The sequence below is a fragment of the Acomys russatus genome, chromosome 5 (assembly GCF_903995435.1).
Source record: "Acomys russatus chromosome 5, mAcoRus1.1, whole genome shotgun sequence".
In the NCBI taxonomy this organism is placed as follows: Eukaryota; Metazoa; Chordata; class Mammalia; order Rodentia; family Muridae; genus Acomys; species Acomys russatus.
This window is the reverse complement of record NC_067141.1, coordinates 56,457,207-56,472,543: the sequence shown is the minus strand read 5'-3', so window position 1 is coordinate 56,472,543 and position 15,337 is coordinate 56,457,207. Positions and strand designations below refer to the sequence as shown.

The following is a 15,337-nucleotide window of genomic DNA, read 5'->3' as shown; positions in this document are numbered from 1 at the left end:
TTGCACAGCCAGCCGGGACCCCCGCCGCCGCCGCGCCCGCCACCGCCGGGCCGGCGCCCTCCCGTTTCCTTCCTCCAGGGGGAAAAAAATGTCCTTCGGGCCGCTGTCCGGGAAGCGGCAGCATGTGGCGCTCCGCTGTCAGTAGCAACAAGGTCAGCGCCCCCTCTCCGCGTCTTGCCCCATCAGCTCTCGCGCTCAGGTGGGACGGAGCCAGGTGAGGGGAGGCGGCGTGGAAGGGGCCAGTTTCTGGGCCGGGTCCAGCACGCCGGGCCGCGGCGGCGGGAGGCCGGGCGCTCTGGTCAGCCTCGGCCGCGTCAGAGCCCATCTTCGGGGAGGGATCGCGTGGCTTAGTGCGGGGCTGCTCCGGAGAGGCGGGTGGGTACCCAAGTGTTCCCACGGGTGCGTGTGTGTGCGCGCGTGTGTGTATGTGCTTGTGTGTGTGTGTGGTGTGGATCTGTGTGTGTGTGGACGTCGGGGGTGGGACGAGAGGACCACTCTGCCTGTCCAGGAACCTTCTTGGAGGTGCTGTCGCCCGGCCATTGATGGCTTGCTGGCAGCCTCCAAAGGGAACGCGTTGGTGAACAAACAGCCCTTGCTTGCTCAGCTGTAGGTTGTCAGGGATGTTTGGTTCTTTCTGCAGCTGGTCGCCGTTAACCATTTCTAGTCTCCTTGACACTTCTAAGCAGGTGGATCCGGGGCGAGGGATCAAAAAAGGGAAAAGTCACAAATCATCCCTATGTCTTCTCTGATGCCGGTGGGATGGTTTTGGAGGGAGGAAAGAGCTGTTGTTGACTTAATCGAATGCGTACTTTGGGCAACCTGTGGCGTTGTTTAGTGCTGTGATTGGTGGGATGTTTGGTAGTTTTCCATTGGTTGTGCCTACATTTTGCTACAAAAACGTTGTTGTTTCTTTAAATAGAAATGTGGAATTTTTGAGCCTGGAATGGTTTCTTAGGCCTGTAATCCCAGATTTGGGAAACTGAGACAGAATTGCCCTGGAGTTCGAAGCCACGTGATTTATATTATGGTTTCCAAAGCAGCCTGGGCTACAGTCTTGCTAGGAGGAAGAAGAAGGTGGGGGGGGGGGCTTTATTGTAGGAGTACAATCCTGTAATCCCAGCACTAGATAGGTGGAGGCAGGAGGATTAGAAGTTCAAGGTCATCCTCTACTTCTAATGAGTTCAAGTCTGTCCGAAAAGAACAAACCAAAAAGCTTCATGGGCATGCCCAGCAGATCTGGGAGGTTCCTCACAAGTTCAGAATCAGTCCGGGATGCAGAGAGACAGACCCTATCTTAAAGCAGTAACCATCAAGCCCACCTTTGTTTTAATTTTTCTTTGACAAAGACTATGTGTCTGCAACACACTTTGAGATCCTCCTGTCTAGCGCTCCCTAGATCTGAAATTATATAGGCATAGCCCGCCACACCCAGATCCAACATGTTTTGAAAACTCTTGTCTAATGTAGTTTTTTACAATAGCTCTTATCTGTGTAAAACTACTTTTGCTCTCTAAATATATTTGTTCACGGTCAGGATAAATAAATAAAATACATACGTTTATTTGGCCTCCGATTTCTGAAATAAGCACTTTCATTTTTATTTACATATTTTGAGACATGGTGTTATTATGCAGCCCTGGACTTCCCTATGTAGACTAGACTGGCCTTGAATTCACAGAAATTTGCCTGCCTCTGTCTTCTGGAATTAGAGGCTTGTGCTAACACACAAGGCTATTTTTATAAGGTTTTAGGTGGGCACATGTATGTGTGCAGAAGTGTAAGGTCAACTTTGGGTGGATTCCTCTATAGCGCTCCACTTTATTGTTTGAGACCGGGCCTCTCAAGCCAGAGCTTGTTGGAACCAGCGGGCCAGTGAGCCCCAGGGATCCGCCTATCCTTGCCCCAGCTGCTAAGGTTGCAGATGCCACAGGCATATCTGGCTTTTATGTGGGTACTTAGGGGCTAGAACTTGGGTTTTCCTGCTTGGATAACAAGTACTTTACATATAGAGTCCCCTAGGAACATGGTTTTATGAAATACTTTACGATACTAGAATTAATATCCCTTCTCATGGAAAAAGAAATAGGCCTGCTCTCGGAAGGAAAATGGGTACTTTAAGCAGGTATCTAGTATTTAACTTATTTTTTGCTTTGTGTGCTATGTAAGCCTTTCTCTATTGTGTGTGTCTCTTTTAAGCAGTTAACCATGTTGGATATAGACCAACACAAAACTCAGTTAGCTTTGTGATTTATACTAAAGAGAATTCCCGTTTCTTCTTAGTATCTTGTGGTGGTTTTGTGTGTTTGTTTGAGGCTCTTCTGTAGGATAGTCCAACCCTGAGCATAAGCCGAAGATAATCTAGGTGCTGAATTTTCTGCATCTCCCAAGTGCTGGGATTACAGGTCACCAGCCACCGTGGCCAGCTCTTCTCTTGTTGTTTTCTTCTTTTTGTTTTTAATTTTAAAAACTGGTTTATTTTTATACGTGTGAGTGTTTTGCTTACATGTATGTTTGTGTACATGAATGCAGTACCCACAGAGGCCAGAAAAAGTCATGAGCTCTCTTGAGACTGGAGTCACAGATAGTGGTAAACCACTATGTGGGTGATGAGAATTGAATCTGGGTCCTTTAGATGAGCAGTTAGCTCTCTTAACAGCTGAGGCCATCTCTCTAGTCTGTTGGTTTGTCATCATTCCCTGGCTCCTCCTTTTAAGACAAGATCTTGCTATGTAGTCCTGGCTGGCATGCAACTCTCTAAATGGACATGTTGGTTTCCAGTTTGCTGAAATCCTCTTGCCTCACTTCCTGAATTTTGGGATTATAGGTGTGGTCCACCATTCCTGCCTGCCCCCTTTTAAAGATTGGGTCTCAGCTGGGTGAGGTGGCATACACCTTTAATCCCAGTACTTGGGAGGCAGAGGTAGGTGGATCTCTGAGCTCGAGGCCAGCTTGGTCTACAAAGTGAGTTCCAGGACAGCCCGGGTTATGTAGAGAAACCAAACCAAACCAAAACCAACAACAAAAAAAAAAAACCACTAACCAAACAAACAAGAAGATTGGGTCTCACTCTAGGCTGATTTACCTAGCCACAGTGTCCTTTAACTGGTGGCAATTCTTTTGCCAGAGATTTTCAAGTGCAGAGATCTACAGGGGTGATATATCATATCCTTCTTTAAAATGTGTATTTTACCCTAAAATGGAAGATATGGTATAGTTCTATTGATAACAAATCCCAATTATATCAGCATTATTTAAAAAATAAATTTTATATTTATATTTTTATAAAACATCAATTTCCTCTTCTTTTCAAAAACCCTTCTTAGGAGAGAATAAATTGTTTTGGAGACTGTGCGTGTACCCTAATAAGGCATTCGTTTACCATGCTAAGGCCCTGGAGTTTGCTCCTTAGCAACATTAAGAAAAAGAGAGAGAAGAATGACACCCATATAAACAGAAAGATAGGAGCTCAGTAGAAATATCATGCATCACCAAGCCTGTTTAAGCCCTCTCCCCCAACCCACATGGTGGAAGGAAAAAAAAAAAAGATTGCTTCAAATTCTCCTCTGACTCCTATACTACTGTGGAACATATGCCTCCCCTTTCCCCAGTAAATAAATGTTTTATAAAAAGAAAAAAATTTAAGAAGACATTTATAAACTGGGTGCGGTAGCACACATCTGTAATTCCAGCACTGGCAGGGGATCTCTGAGTTTGAGGCTAGCCTGGTCTACAAAGTGAGTCCAGAACAGCCAATGCTACACACAAGACTAAATCTTGTCTCAGAAAATAGAAAGAAGAAAGAAAGAAAGAAGACATTTATAGACTAATATATAAAGCTGGATGTTGTAGCGCACACTCGTAATCACAGCACTTAGGAAGTTGAGGCAGGAGAATTGCTGTGACTAGCCAATCAGGATTACATATTTAGAGTCCAGCCTGAGCTACAGTGTGAAAACCTGTCTCAAAATCATCATCGTCAGCAGCAGCAGCAGCAGCAGCAACAACAACAAAACCCAATTCAATCCCAAAATAAAAAATGTAGAATCTTCATTTATCTTCATTTAGTATAAGTCAAAATCATGATTAATAGAATTTATTTAAAAAATTCTTGCATTTGAAATGGGTGACACATCTAGCCTGAATTTCAGTCTTGTCTGTCAACTTTGCTTTCTATGGCACTTTCATTTTTCAGTAAGACTAAAGGTATTTGGAGTTACAATTTACTTTTTGGTTTTGTTTGTGAGATTAAAAAAAAGACATTACTTTTTATTTTTAATTATGTTTATGCAAGTGTACCTGTGTGTGGGTATGCACCTGGAAGTTCAGGTGTCTCTGGAGGACAGAGAGATGGGTAGGCCCTATAGTCAGAGTTACAGGCAGTTGTGAGCTGCCTCAGGTGGATCCTGGGACCTGAACTCTGGTTGTCTTCAAGAGCAGTATGCACACATAACCTCTGAGGAGCCCTACTCTTTGATTTTGAAGGAAAAAAGTTTTATTTCTTCAGAAACTTGAGCTAAGCATAATATCACACTCCTGTGACCTGGTACTTGCAAGGCTGAAGCAGGAGAATTGTCGTGAGTTTAAAGCCTTCTTGGCGACATAATGAATACAAGAGGTTTGATCCTTAGCCTCGCTTAAAAACAGACAGACTGGGTACATTGTCATCCCAAGATGACTCTCATTAGATAGAGAGGCCAGAAGTTCAGGGTCATGGACTGCCACATAGAGAAGTTCAAGGCCTGGCTGGTGTCAAAACCTGTCTCCAAAAGTGGCTAGACACTGTCTGAGGACGCCTGAGTGGAGCCTGACCACCTAAGTTGGATTCCTGAGACCCACATTGTGGACAGAAAGAGCTCCTTCAAGTTGTCTTCTGACCACCACAAGCATTGTCGCTGGCCCACCACCAAAAACAATGTACATGTATTTCATACAGAATTAAATTTGTAGCAAATGGTAGGCAGCCAAAGGAGTATCCAGCATGACTAGCATTGTTTTTGCCCTGTTGTTACAGTTTTTGTTGTTTGTTTTGTTTTTCGAAACATGGTTTCTCTGTGTGGCCTTGGCTGTCCTGGACTTTCTTTGTAGACCAGGCTGGCCTCTAACTCACAGTGATCCACCTGCCTCTGCCTCCCGAGTGCTGGGATTAAAGGCATGCACCACCAGGCCTGGCCTGTTATAGTTTTAGTAGAAATTAATCTACTGAAAATGTAAAAAGATTTTCGGGCAAGAATAAGTGACAGGGGGCTGGAGAGATGGCTCAGAGGTTAAGAGCACTGTCTGTTCTTCCAGAGGTCCTGAGTTCAATCCCCAGCAACCACATGGTGGCTCACAACCATCTATAAAGAGATCTGATGCCCCCTTCTGGACTGCAGGTGTACGTGCAGGCAGAGCACTGTATGCATAATAATAAATAACTATTAAAAAAAAAAAAAAAGAATAAGTGACAGTGTTGCGTATCCTTAAGAGTCACATAATATGTTAATATTCTATAACAGATTTAAAAATAGTTGGTTATGAACTCTTGTAAATACATCCGGAAATGTAAACTAATGAATGATTTAATTTTCTTCTATCATACTTGTTTTGAAGTGTCTGCCAAAATGGGTAATAATGGTTTTTCAGAGAAATAGTGTAACATCTTAAGAACTGTCCTCCAAAGAACTGTCAATTGCAAGGTTGGTGATAAGCTGTGGGTTGAGCCCTCCTTTCAGGCTATGGAAAGTTCTTTGTTAATTCCTTCAGCAGATGTGCCCAGAGAATTCATAATGTAAATAGGCACTGTAATAGCAAATTAAACTACACTTACCCTTTAGGAGCCCAGAGGGTGTGCTTAGCAAATGAAAAGGTCCTCACACACGAACGTTATACAATGATAATGTGGCAGGGTATGGAGAAGTCACTTGGCTAGCATAGGAATACAAAGGAACTCACAAGGCTGTAGAAGACCCACGTTATTGTTAAAGAGAATGTCTTGAAATGGGAAATGGCATTACTTTCTGTAAATGCAGAGACAGAGAGGATTTGAAGGTAAGAGTTAATCTCTGAAACTCAAGTGGTAAGTCTCTGTGAAATAACTGGAAAAATATGTTTGTCTGCTGTATGCAGTAGTGAGCAGGCTATGGATTAATTCAGCAGTGGGAATACAGTGAGAAGTGAAAACAAGAGCATCTGCCTTTTTGAAGTTTACTGATTGGTGGGAGAGTCATAGTAAGTGCTAACTTGGAATTGTGCATTTATGAGGAATTATAATTAAAAGTTTGACAGGGACGCCAGGGCAAGCTTTTCTGAGGAACTGTTTAGAATACTAAGGACTGAAGCAGAGCAGTCATTAACTAGGAAAGAGAGGAAAGAGTATTCAGGCCGCATGTGGAAATGCCCCATGTGGAAAGGGCTTTGATCAATAAAAGACACTGAAACAAAGAGAGATATTAGAGTAACTTTGATCCCCAAAGGTCAAGGGACTAGTAATGCAGAGCTCCATAGGCCCATGTTAGGAATTTTGCCCTTAGGAGAGATGGAAACTCACATGGGTGGGGTAGGCCTGACACAAGAAAGAGACCTATTGTGTGGAAAATGGCGTTAGTTTATAGTTAGAGGTTTGCCTTGGAAATTTTGATCAGTGTGTCCCTTAGTGGTACATAACTGGCTCTTCTGTCTATATTTGTTGTATGTTTACTTGTAAAATTAAAGGGCTTTTTTAGGGCTGGAGAGATGGCTCAGAGGTTAAAAGCACTGACTGCTCTCCCAGAGGTCCTGAGTTCAATTCCTAGCAACCACATGGTGGCTCACAACCATCTATAATGGGATCTGATGCCCTCTTCTGGTGTGGAGGAGAACGTGCAGGCAGAGCACTGTATACATAATAATAAATAAATCTTTAAAACAAAATAAAAAAAAATAAAGGGGTTTTCTAATATCTGCCCTAGCTCCCAAATAATGACGCAGAGGCCTATTATATTTATTAATATGCTTCCAGCACTATAGCTGTTCAAATATTGACCTATTCGAACCTGTCCGTGCTGGCCAGGACTACTTTGCAGCCATGAGACCCATTACTTGGCATCTTAGTCTCGCTCTGGGACCTCCTTGTTCATTTGTGTCTTTATGGTAACTTCCTCATGGTGACCCTCTCTCTTCTCTGAGACCCCCTCACTGGGATCCAAAGTCTCACCTTAACTCTCCAGCCCAGCTAAAGGCTGTTCAGTTCTTTATTAACCAATCATAAAATGATGGAGAAGAATTTTTACACAACACTGAGACAGGAGATGCTTCAATAATAATGACAAGGCCAATGCCTTAACTGCAACCAGTTCTCTAGGTACAGAAATCTATAGGCATAAGGTTACTGTGTAATTCAAATGCTTAGTTCTGTTAGCTGTATTAAGAGATAAACTGGCCAGGCATGGTGGCGCATGCCTTTAATCCCAGCACTCAGGAGGCAGAGGCAGGCTGGTCTACCAAGTTAGTCCAGGACAGTCAAAGCTACATAGAGAAACCATGTCTCGAAAAACAAAACAAAACAAAAAGAGAGAGAGAGATGAACTGATAAGAAACACAATTTTATAAGAATAACAGAAATCAGCAATGAAGGGCTCTTTCCCTTACATTAATAAGCTATAATAAGAACAATCAGCTGGGCATGGTGGTGCATGCCTTTAAATTAATCCCAGCACTTGGGAGGCAGAGGCAAGTGGATTGATGTGAGTTTGAGACCAGCCTGGTCTACAGTGAGTCTAGGACAGTCAAGGCTACACAGAGAAACCCTGTCTCAAAAAACCACACACACACACACACACACACACACACACACACACACACACAAAACAAAAACAAAAAAATCATGAAAACTATACGTAAGAATTACATTTACATGTTCAGTCCATTTGTATTTGGCAGTCTCGGAGACAGTATTGTATGTATTTATTCTATCTTGGTGAGTTCAAAGTTCTGTTCTTAAATCACTTTTTATCATATCTTGCATTTCTCAACCTAAAAACATCTTTTTAGAGTTAAAAACATTTCTTAAATGCCAAACACCTTAAGCTTAATGTGAGACTATAACTGTTTAGTCTTCAACCTCATCAGAGACCTGAGAAAGATACATATTACCTGATGATATAGGAAGTGCAGAGCAAACAGCTACCAAAACTGTAGAAATGACTGAGACTGTTGGCTGCCTGGACAGTCACTCAAGGTTCCTCTGGAACATTTGAGCATCCATCTTCAGCCTACAAGCCCAGAATATCTGACAAACTTTTATGTGAAGCAGGAATTATGAAGGACTTGCCTATCTTGTCCTTGTAAAAGTTCAGCAATCGAGGGCTGGAGAGATGGCTCAGAGGTTAAGAGCACTGACTGCTCTTCCAGAGGTCCTGAGTTCAATTCCTAGCAACCACATGGTGGCTCACAACCATCTATAATGTGATCTGATGCCCTCTTCTGGCCTGTGGGTGTATATGCAGACAGAGTACTGTATATATAATAAATAATAAATCTTAAAAAAAAAAAAAAAAGTCAGCAGTTGACGTCTGTGTCCCACTTGTCCATATCTTGGACAGCATGCTGCAACTGAGACAAGGACAGTCTCTTGCCCAGTGCTAGCTTGCCACATTTGAAGCAAACTCAAAAAGGAGGTTCTTTACTGCCCATCATCTTTTTTGAATTAGTATGGGAGTACTTCTAGGAGCTGACATTTCTTACTGTCAAAAATACCTCTTATTTTTTTTCCCCAGAGACAGAGTTTCTCTTTGTAGCCTTGGCTATCCTAGATTCACTCTGTAGACCAAGCTGGCCTTAAATTTACAGAGCTCTGCCTGCTTCTGCCTCCCAATAAAACATCTTTAAATGACATATTTTATAGATCTCTGAGGTTTTTGAAGACCATCTATCTATAGTATATCTGAATAGGCATTTTTTTGGTTTTGTTTTGTTTTGTTTTTGTTTTTGTTTTTTGAGACAGGGTTTCTCTATGTAACAGCCTTGGCTTTCCTGGGCTTACTCTGTAGACCAGGCTGGCCTGGACTCACACAGATCCGCCTGCCTCCGCCTCCCTAAAGGCATACACCACCACTCCTAGCTATAGCAAATAATCTTAAACAGTTTGGAATAGCAGCTTTCAAAGACTAGAACTTCACATTACATTTTTAAATGAGCTGCACAGCTATAATACCTTAAACAAGATTTGACACATATGTACCATATATTGTAACAAAACTAACCTTAAACTTGTATCAATATACAAAGATCCATACCAACATAAAATTTTTGGATTGTTGAATGCTCTTTAGTTTTAATGTAGACTCAATAATATGCCCTTTTATCCTATCACTCCTATATTCCTCCCTTTTTTCTTTTAATCTGTTCTTCTTAAGAGTAGATAGGATAGAAAGGAAAGAGGAAAGAAAAGAAAGAGAAAAAGAGACCCCTCCTTTAATTTGTTTCCTTCCTGACCAAGACTATTAACAATTTGCAACCAACCCCCTTAAGTGACAACAAACAGCTAGCACCCTCCAAATGACCAAAAACCACCCACTTCACTTTTTGGGAATGAGACATCGTTCTCTTAAAATTGCTTCCTGCTGTCTGTAGGAAATGACATCTTTCGGGGAACCTAAGAAATTTGGAAAAATTACCAAGTCCTGGAAGAGTTAGCTGTATCATTTGTTGTCCAGTCTCCGTGTGATGGAAAGGTATAGGGCTTAACTGAAGCTCTAGCTGGAATAGTCTTGGAGGCTGGAACATCTTAGCTAGCCATTTAGGCACTCAGAGGAAGGGTAACAGGTCACCAAGAAGAGACTCGATACCCTATGAGCATATACAGGGGGAGGAGGTCCTCCTCAGTCACAGACATAGCAGAGGGGAGTAGGGGGGAGCAGGAGGGAGGGAGGAATGGGAGGATACAAGGGATGGGCTAACAATTGAGATGTAATATGAATAAATTAATTAAAAAAAAAGAAGTTCTGGATGCAGGTTTTTCAGGAAACAGCTGTTAAAGTGGTCTGTAACGTTGGATCATCTGCGAACTTGTCTTTGGTGTCTGTCTGGTCCTCTTGTTCTGTAAACATAAAAGCTTTTTAAGGTAATGTACATTCTTGCATTCACACATATGTGGACTGTGCAGTGTGCACAGTCAGCTAAAGATGATCTCTGCTCTGTTGGAGCAGGAAAGGCATGTTTCTTTCTTTAAAGTCGGTTTAGACTACATAACCAAACTGTAACATAAGTTTTCAACCAAGCCATATGAAGAGATGGCATGATAAATCCTGAGGGATGTGTAGCCAACAAGATTTATTGGTTATACAGAGCCATTTTCTCATGTCTCAGAGCTGTTCCCATGTAGAGGGGTTAGCAATTCATGTTAGGTGTTATTCTTCTTGGTTTCTTCCTTCATGTCTGTAGTCAAGATTATCAGAAGGTCTTGCCTGGTCAAATCTGATCTTTATTAGTTTTGAAGGAATTCATAGCTTTTCTTCTCCTGTTGAAACAAAGGCAAAACCTTTTCCCCAATGCAGTGCATTTCTTGTCCTCCATTCTGAAGTTAGCATATTTATAAACTGAGCTAATTCAGCAGTCCTTTCTAAAATCCAGTGGGTTTTTTTTTTCAGCTGTGCATTTGTCTCATTGACATTTAAGAACTTTAAATTCAATAGAGCATTATTTAATCATCTCTGGGAGATCCCCTGTTCTATGAACATTTCCTTTAAAGTCCTCTTAGATTTCCTATAATTGCTTGTCCTGTAAGATTATGAGATATACCTGTAACCTGTTTTATACCAATATGTCTAAAATATTGTTGTATTCTAATAGATGCATAGGTCAAAGCATCATCAGCTTCAATCTGTAAAGGCATTTCCAAGATTGTCATCACATCTAATATATATGTAATCTCAGAATCAGCCTTTTCAGAACTCAAGGCAGACCCATTTTGAAGCCTTTAGTAACAATTGTATGATGTATTACTACATGTACATATTTTAATTCTCCAAATTCCACAAAGTAAAACCCATATAATCTATTGCTCTAAGGTGGCATCATTGAACAGTATGTGATTCTTTTTTAAAAATATTTTTTATTTAATTTTTAAATTTATGGGCATTGGTGTGAAGGTGTCAGATCTTGGAGTTACAGGCAGTTGTGAGCTTCCATATGGGTGCTGGGAATTGAACCTGGGTCCTTTCAAAGAGCAGGCAGTGCTCTTAACCACTGAGCCATTTCTCCAGCCCTAGTATCTGTATTCTTAACTCAGCATATAGAGTCCGATTATGTTGGATTATAGCTGAAGGTTCTTTTAGCCATATATGGCTTTAATTCTATTTGACCTTCTGGTTCTATGCATTTAATTTAGACTTTGTTTTATCTGAGACAATTTCCCAATTCATAGGCTCTGTGTAGATACCTTTTGAAGTGGCCAAGCTAGATTTCAAGAATCTTGTGAACTGTTATATCTACTCCTGTGTCTATGAAGTCTTCAATCTTGATTCCATCTAAGTGTAATTTTAACTTTGGTCTCTTATCATTTATATCAGTTTGCCAAAATGCTTGTTTTCTGGTCTCTCCTGAATTTTCCATATTAACTATACTGTACAATTTATAAAACTGCTTTGACTTTGATATCTTGGATTTTATTGCCTATCTTCAGAACAGTGTTGCTTAATTGTTCTGCGGATGAGTTTCTCCCCTGCTGACCTGAAATGGCTGACTTGAAGTTGATGGCAGAGTTTCCTAGGGCGTTTCCCACGAGGAATGACTGTGTCTGTCCCTCGCTCATTTGCACTCATTAGTTCAGTGCTGGCTTTTGCTACCCCTTCTGCACACTCCAGGAGGCCCGGCCTTCTTTTTGGGTTATCTCTAGAAAACACTTTGTCTCTAGGACTGCCTAGCTTGCCACAATTAAAACATTTGACACTTTGGCTTTTTTAAAACCTTTAAAGATTACTTTTCTTATTAAGGTTGCATCCCTAATATTTTCCAAATCTATCATTTCTATGGGATTCCATCTGCAATCTTCATAAGCTTGTGGGTCTATGGTCTGCTAGCACTTGTCATACAGTAACCAGATAAGCTAAAGTTGGTTTTTTATAACTTTTGGCTGACTTTCTTTATTTTCATTATCTAGTGGTACAGCCAGGGGTGGTTTTAGTTCCTGTATCTCTATCTTAGTGTCTTTCTCATTTTTATTTGTAAGTTTTTCTAATTTTTCTTCTAAGGCTTATTTTTTTCATATTTCTCCTTTTCTTGTATCTCTAAAGCCCTTCCCCCTGTTTTTGAGACGCACAAAGTCCATTATGGCGGTTATGACTAGAATAAGAAGTGCCAACATCATAATAATGTAATAATCATACTTGGTATTGTGCCCATTTTAGTTTAGTCATTTATGTTTTTATCTTTTGTCTAATTTTAAAAAGATTGTTTATTTATTTATTTATTTATTTATTTATTTATTTATTATGTGTACAATGCTCTGCCTGCATGTAACTCCTGCAGGCCAGAAGAGGGCACTAGATCTCATTATAGATGGTTGTGAGCCATCATGTAGTTTCTGGGAGTTGAACTCAGGACTTTTGGAAGAGCAGCCAGTGCTCTGAACCTCTAAGCCACCTCTCTAGCCCCTTTGTCTCTATTTTTAAGTCGTCTAATGTGGCATTATACAAGATTCAAAAGCTCTGTGGTATTTTTTCATTCTTACATGTCTTATTCTTTGTAATTTTATTTAACTCTATCTTTATTTTATTAATTTCAAGCTATTTATATCTGTCTATGATTTTTTTTTTTATATCCAGTCTCTTTGTTTCTTTAGCATTTAAGCACAATTCCTAACATTATTATCTGATCAGAGGTTTGGCTGTGCTCGGGTCTTAGATTTTTTTTTTGTGTGTGTTTATGTCTCTCCCTGCTGTTCAGCTCAGCACAGTGCAGTGGCTAGCTTTGTCCCAGCCCTTCATGTCGCTTGTCGCACAGCTGTATGAGAACTGTAGTCCCCAGTAATTTTAAACCTAACATCCATAGGATTACTTTAATTGCTTTTGTTTTCCTAATTCTAGATAGAGGCTTCATTGGCTACTCACAGAGGATGGTCTAATACCTGTCTATTCATTTGCATTTGCACCCTGAAAAATAGGATCCTATCATTCTAATGGGGTAGTTACAGAAGATAAATAATTTGCAGATGTATCATCACTGACCAATGTGCACTTTTCTCATAAATGTTGGAACACATTTAAAAAATTATCTTTGAGCCAGACATGATATGTGTGCCTTTACTCCAAGCAGGAAGAAAGAAAGAGAGAGAGAGAGGAGGGAGGAGAGAGAAGAAAAGAAAGGAAGGAAAGAAAGAAGCGTCTTAGTTAGGGTTACTGTAGCTGTGATGAAACATGATGACCAAAGCAGCGTGGGAAGGAAAGGGTATATTTTGCTCATAGTTTCATAGAACAGTGGATCATCAAGCAGTAAGGACAAGTCTGGAGAGATGGCTCAGAGGTTAAGGGCACTGACTGCTCCTCCGGAGGTCCTGAGTTCAATTCCCACCAACCACATGGTGGCTCACAACCATCCATAATGTGATCTCATGCCCTCTTCTGGCCTGCAGGTGTATGTAGAGCCAAGAGTACTCTATATGTAAAAGTAAATAAATAAATCTTGAAGAAAAAAAAAAAGGCAGTGAGGGCAGGAACTCACATATGGCTGGAACCTGAAGGCAGAGGCCATGGAGGGATGCTGCTTACTGGCTTGCAACTTGATTGCTTTTTTATAGAACCCAGGACCACCAGCCCAGGGATAGCACCACATACAGTGGGTTGGGCCCTTCCTCCATCAATCACCAATTAAGAAAATGTCTTACAGCTGGATCTTATGGAGGCATTTTTTTAAAATCAAGACTTCCTCCTCCCTGATAACTCTTGTTTGTGGCAAGTTAGCATAAAACTAGCCAATACAGAAAGAAAGAAAGAAAAAAAAAAAGTATAGGGCAGAATAGTATATTTTCTCTTCTGTAGCTTAGCCCTGGAATGTCCATTTTATTTAGATATTTTGATTTATAGTTGCTGTTGTTGTTGTTATGTGTATTTGTGTTTCGAGACAGGGTGTCTTTGTGTAGCCCTGGCTACCCTGGAACTCACTCTATAGACCAGGCTGGCCTTCACCTCAGTATCTGCCCGCCTTTGCCTCCTGAATACTGAGATTAAAAGTGTGGGACACTACCACCCCAGCTCTTTTAACTTTTTGTTTTATGAGACAGGGTTTTTCTTGTAGCCTTAGCTGTCCTGGACTCGCTTTGTAGACCAGGCTGGCCTCCAACACACAGAGATCTGCCTTCCTCTGCCTCCTGAGTGCTAGGATTAAAGGTGTGTGCCACCATCCCTGGCTCTTTTGACTTTTTAGACTAGTTTTACTTTGTAGCTAAGGCTAGTTTGGAGCTCTGAGTGATCCTTTTGTGTCAGTCTCTTTTGTACTTGGATTATAGGCTGGAGTGTATTTGTATGAGAAAATGTATATGGAAGACACTTTTCCTTTTCAAACAGCCATGTTTTTCATAGAACCACTGAAAACCTGGTCTTGTAGACCCTAGAATTTCCCCAGACCTCTTCCAGACAACATATGAAGTCTGTTTTCATAATAATAGGAAACATCATTTCATTTTCCACTGCATTAACACTTAAACCAACGGCACAAGCAACTGCAGATAAAAATTCCTTGTACATTAGCATCATTCAAAACATTGAATCCAAACAGCACTAACGGTCATATATTTACCATCGTGCATGCATTAAAAATTAAAACCAAATAGTTTCTTTTACTGCTCAAGATTAAGCAATTAAAAACTCATTTTGTTAGTCTTTAGATTTGAATATTTGTATTTCTAGTCTCTGTATGTGTAATGGGTATGCTATACCCTTCTCCATCTCCAGCATGGTAGCCAGGTGCAGTGGCATCCACTTAGTCCACCTTGTCCCTGTGGCAAGGGAGATGGAAGCGGGATAATTGTTTGAATGAACAGGTTTGAGGCCAGCCCTATAATTCTAGCACTCAGGAGGCTGAGGCAGGACAATTGCTAATCCTAGATGAGCATAATAATAAATAATAATAAATGGGCAGCATAACAACACCCTGTTTCAAAAAACAAGTCAATAATTAACACAAAAGTAGCCTAAGTTGAAAATGGACAAAAGATCTCAACAGACATTTCTCTAATGATAGTGAGCAAATGAAAAGATGTTTATTATTTTTCACTAGCCTATATGTCATATGGACTAAAGTGGTTTTTGTTTTTTCTTTCATCTGAAATTGTTAGAACCCAAAGGACCTAGAAGTTTGAACCAATGAGCTCCCTTCTCAGTGCTCA

The 15,337-nt window shown here is 40.8% G+C and overlaps 1 protein-coding gene across 1 annotated transcript in view; it reads left to right on the top strand.

The window, feature by feature from the left end:
- The first annotated feature begins 58 nt into the window (after positions 1 to 58).
- Positions 59 to 15,337, top strand: part of Cpeb3 (cytoplasmic polyadenylation element binding protein 3) — a 195,357-nt gene continuing 180,078 nt past the window's right edge. The window contains exon 1 of the mRNA XM_051146392.1: positions 59 to 214. The gene's annotated coding sequence lies outside the window, so the exon portion shown is untranslated. The remainder of the gene's footprint in view (positions 215 to 15,337) is intronic.